This window comes from Myotis brandtii, unplaced genomic scaffold (assembly GCF_000412655.1).
Source record: "Myotis brandtii unplaced genomic scaffold, ASM41265v1 scaffold649, whole genome shotgun sequence".
In the NCBI taxonomy this organism is placed as follows: domain Eukaryota; kingdom Metazoa; phylum Chordata; class Mammalia; order Chiroptera; family Vespertilionidae; genus Myotis; species Myotis brandtii.
Window position 1 is genome coordinate 1,053,894 of NW_005370512.1, and position 5,294 is coordinate 1,059,187.

Below are 5,294 nucleotides of genomic sequence, written 5' to 3' on the forward strand. Positions count from 1 at the left end.
TGTCAGCATTTTGGAAAACCCTAACTTAACTCTGGTGCCGTGTCACATATAGAAATTTTTTGATATTTGCAACCATAGTAAAACAAAGACTTATATTTTTGATATTTATTTTATATATTTAAATGCCATTTAACAAAGAAAAATCAACCAAAAAAATGAGTTCGCGTGTCACCTCTGACACGCGTGTCATAGGTTCGCCATCACTGGAATAGATGGTACTAATACTATAACAAGCTGTTGGATATTATTGTGGATTCAAAAGAACATAAGGTCCTCTTTTATAAAGAAACAACTAGAATGTGATAGAAAAGAAAAGAAAAGAAAAGAAAAGAAAAGGGGAACTAACGCTAGTATAAGGAAAAGCACTCGTTGTTTTACAGGAAGTAGTACCACTCTATTTTATATACAATTTAAATAACTTTCCAAAATCATATTCTATTACATAAATGGCAAAGAAAAGATTCATTAAAGTCAGAAATAACAGCATCAAATATCGGTGTAACATGGACAGTCTCTAAGAAGTTAAAACAGCATGGTAACTTAACCATTTAAAAAAATAAATACGTATAATCTATCAGTCGAATAAGCTCTATATTGTAAGTCTGAACTTTAACTTAAAATGTCTGTTGGGCATTTAATAATAATAATGATAATAATCTGTTCTGTAGAGAATGATATTAACCTATGGAAATTGTAAGAAGAAAGACACATTAGGACTAATGAGTATGGACATCAGCTCCTGATTTAGGGAGTGTGGTACTACATGCCTATGGTTTAATCAAAGTTGCTGAAAAATTCTCAAATGATTTTCATGAAACAAAAACTTCTTTACAATAAGGAAATGAAGAACATTAGAATGTAAGCTCCATTAAGACAGGATTATTTGTGTTTTGTTCACTGCTACAGTCCCAATGCCCCCAACATTATAGTAGGCACACAATAAATATTTGCTGCACGAATTGGAGATGTCAAAGGTTAAAGTAAGACAAAAGGCCAAAAACATTAATTAATAAAGAATGCCCCTCCTTAAGACAGAATCTACAGGGAAGTGTACTTAGAATCTTCTGTTCCAAATTGGCCTATGGTAGTAATCTATAACATATAAATATCTACAGTAACTCTAAGAAATAACTCTAAGACTTAAGAATGACTATATTAGATACAATTTATCTAGTAAATTTTAAATAAGTAGCTAGTAAATAAATAGGTAAAAATGAAAAGAAAATAACAGCAAAAAGACATCATCCTGCCTTGTACATCCAGATTGTACCACTGTTTTTTCATAGGTGCATCTCACTGGTTTACTTTACTTTTTTAAATCCTGGTAAAATATACCTAGCATAAAATTTTCCCTATTAACCATTTTTAAGCGTATAGTTCAGCAGCATCAAATACATTCACACTGCTGTGCAACCATGAACACTGTCCATTCTCCAGAATGTTTCATCATCTCAAACTCAAATTCCATACCTATTAAACAATAATGTCCCCATTGTTCCCTTCCCCCTGGCCCTAGGTCAGCCGTGGGCAAACTACGGCCCGCGGGCCGGATCCGGCCTGGTTGGAATGAATAAAACTAAAAAAAAAAAAACCGTACCCTTTTTTTTAATGATGTTTACTTTGAATTTATATTAGTTCACACAAACACTCCATCCATGCTTTTGTTCCGGCCCTCCGGTCCAGTTTAAGAACCCATTGTGGCCCTCGAGTCAAAAAGTTTGCCCACCCCTGATAGTTCATAAAGCTCATAAGTCTCCCAAAAGATTCAACCCAAAGACATCTTCCCCAAAATGCATTATATAAAAAAAATGTCTAAAATCAAAGAGAATTTTAAAAGCATCAAGACAAGAAAATTCCACACATATAAGAGAACTACCACGAGGTAACTAGCAGATTTTTCAGCAGAAACCTTGCAGACTAGAAGAGAGTGGAAAGTTATATTCAAAGTACTGAATGAAGAACAAAAAATACCAATCAAGAATATTTTACATGGCAAAGTTGTTCTTCAGAAATTTAGAGGAGATAAGGGCTTTTCCAAATAAAAGCCAAGAGAGTTCATCACCACTAGACCTGCCTTACAAGACATATGCAACAGAGGTCTTCAAGCTGAAACAAAAAAATAGTAATTAATAACAATAAACCTGAAAATATAAAATATGCTGGTAAAAATAGGTATATACTCTATATATTACTCTCATAAAAATAAACACATAGACCAGACCAATGGGAAAGATTAGAGAGTCCAGAATTAAACTCCCACATACACAGTTAAATAATCTCTATATATAAAGCCAAGTGACCAAAACACAGGAATGACCAGAATGATTGGAATGACCAGAACAACCGGTCACTATGACACACACTGTGGCAGCCAACTGGCCAGATCGGGGCCCGATCAGCCCCACCAACCATCTGTGGCCCCTCCCCCTGACCAGCCCCATCCCGGATCAGCCCCCCGACCCTGATCGGGGGTGGGAATGGCTGGGACCTCCCCGCAGCCATCCCGGTCTGATCGACCCCAGCAGGACATGCCTGCCAGACCCAACCCGTGCACAAATTCATACACTGGGCTTCTATATTTGATAAAAGAGCCAAGAGCACCCAACTGGGAGAGGAGAGTCTTCAACAAATGGTGTCGGAAAAACAAGAGCAAAAAATGAAATCGGATTTCTATTTTACATTATTTATACCAATTAACTTGAAATAGACCAAAGCCTTAAACACAAGACCAAATACCATAAAAGTACCAGAAGAAAACACAGGGAAGAAGCTCCTCCACATTGATCTTGGCATATTTTAGAAATGACACCAAAAGCACAAACAAAACAATCAGTAATCAACATCAAACCTAAAACCATCTGCACAGCAAAGAAAGGCATCAACAAAATAAAAGACAGCCTATAAAATAGGAGAAAACATTTGCAAGCCATATATCTGATAAGGGATTAATATCCCAAATATGTATTAAAAACTCATACAATTTAATAGCAAAAACACAAATAATTCATTTGAAAATGGGCAAAAAAACCTGAATATATCTTTTTTCCACCCAACAAATATCTCCAACATATTCCAGTATATCATTAATACACAAAGGAGAAAAAAATAGTGAAAGAGACCTGGGCAAACATAATTTAAAATGGATTTTAAAACAGCGTTTATTTCAGCATAAGAGCAACACCACTGCCCTGGGAGCCTCCAAACCTCTCTCTCTGCAGCAGCCTGAGCTGGACCACCAGGGCAGAGCCACTTGGAAGCCCCACAGTGATGTGCTATTGCCTTCATTCAGACCCAGCAGCTGCATGTGGCCAGGTGCGGCCCTGACATTGACTCACCGTCCATCACAGCTCGGAACACTGGCATCTTCTGGCCCGGCTTCCCGATCAGTGGAGATGTTGAAGGAGATGATTAAGTCTGAAATGAATGTGGCTGGTCTGAACTTTCCTGTAACTCAGGAGTACCATGCAGAGACCATCAAGAACATGCACGGCCTCAGAAAGATTTACTCTTGATCCCGTTCTCTACCAGCCTGTTGCTGTGACCCTGGACCCTAAAGGACCTGAGATCCGAACTGGGCTCATCAAGGGCAGCAAGAGCATGGAGGAGAAGCTAAAAAAAGGGGCCACTCTCAAGATCACGCTGGATAAGGCATATGTGAGAGTGTGAGGGAATCTCCTGTGGATGGACTCCAAGAACATTTGTGAGGTGGTGGAAATGGGCAGCAAGATCTACGTGGATGGTGGACTTATGTCTCTGCAGGCGAAGGAGAAAGGTGCTGACTTCTTGGTGATAGGGGTGGAGAATGGTGGCTCTTGGGGCAGCAAGAAGGGTGTGAACCTCCCTGGCGCTGCTGTGGACATGCCTGCCGGTCAGAAAGGAACATCCAGGATCTGAATTTGGAGGTAGAGCAGGGTGCAGATATGGTGTCAGTCTTTCATCCACAAGGCATCCGATGTCCACGGAGTCAGAAAGGTTCTGGAAGAAAAGGAAAGAACATCAAGGTAATCCGCAAAACTGAGAACCACGAAAGGGGTTTGGAGGTTTGATGAGATTCTGGAAGTCAGTGATGTGCTCATGGTAGCTCAGTGGGGGTCTAGGCATTGAGATTCCTGCAGAGAAGGTCTTCCTTGCTCAAAAGATGGTGGTCGGGCGGTGCATCCAAGCCGGGGAGCCTGTCATCTGTGGCGCGCAGGTGCTGGAGAGCAGCGGGTCCCACCAGGGCTGAGGGCAGTGATGTGGCCCATGTGGTCCTGGATGGAGCTGACTGCATCATGCTGTCTGGAGAGCCGGACATGGGGGACCAACCCTGGAAGCTGTGCGCATGCAGCGCCTGACGGCGAGTGAGGCAGAGGCGGCATCTACCACCTGCAATTATTTGAGGAACTCCGCCGCCTGGCGCCCATTCCCCACAGAAGCCGCTGCCTTGGGCGCTGTGGGGTCCTTCTTCGAGTACACCAATGGGGCCATAATTGTCCTCACCAAGCCTGGCAGATCTGCTCACCGGGTGACCAGTTACTCACCGGTGCCCCCCCTCCCCCCTCATGGCTGTGACCCGTAATCATCAGACAGCCCTCCAGGCTCACCTGTACTGTGGCATCTTCCCTGTGGTGTATAAGGACCCAGTGCACGAGGCCTGGGCTGAGAACTTGGCCCAGTGGACCTCTGGGTGAATTAGGCCATGAACGTTGGCAAGGACTGAGGCTTCTTCAAGAAGGGAGATGGGGTCATCATGCTGACTGGGTGGCATCCGGTTCAGGCTTCACCAACGCCATGCTGTAGTGCCTGTGCAGTGATGGGCCTCAGAGCCCCTCATTCAGCCCCCTCTCATCTCCTCCCCACAACCCATCCCTTAGGCCAGCAATGAGGGTAGAGAGCACTTGGGGCTGCAGTGTGGCACTGGTGGGCTGGGACACCAAGGAAGAAGAGGAATGCCTCTGTAAAACATGGCCATTTTAAAATCCTGCTCAGGTGAGGTAGCCCAGAGCCAGGCTGCCCATCTTATGGCCCCACCCAAGCAACAGGGGCAGGGGGTAGGACTGGAGGCTCCAGAGCTTAGCATAGAGGGCAAAGCTCCTGCTTCTCCTCCTTTGTGCACTCCCTTCAGGTCCTGTAGAAATGGACACTCAGAGAACCCCAAGCCTGGCCTGGGGTCAGGAGAGAGCCAGCTGGAGAGGCCGGTGGTTCCAGTTTCCGGAGACTCTGGCCCTGCCCTCCACTTGCTTCTCCAACCCCCTCAGCTTCCCACACTCCCACCTGTCCTGCACTGTGCACTTCTGTTCCTGCTCCACTCAGCT

At 43.8% G+C, this 5,294-nt stretch overlaps 1 pseudogene; it reads left to right on the forward strand.

Moving 5' to 3' along the window:
- LOC102250786 overlaps nt 1-4,864 on the forward strand; it is an 8,530-nt pseudogene extending 3,666 nt beyond the window's left edge.
- Nucleotides 4,865-5,294: the final 430 nt, after the last annotated feature.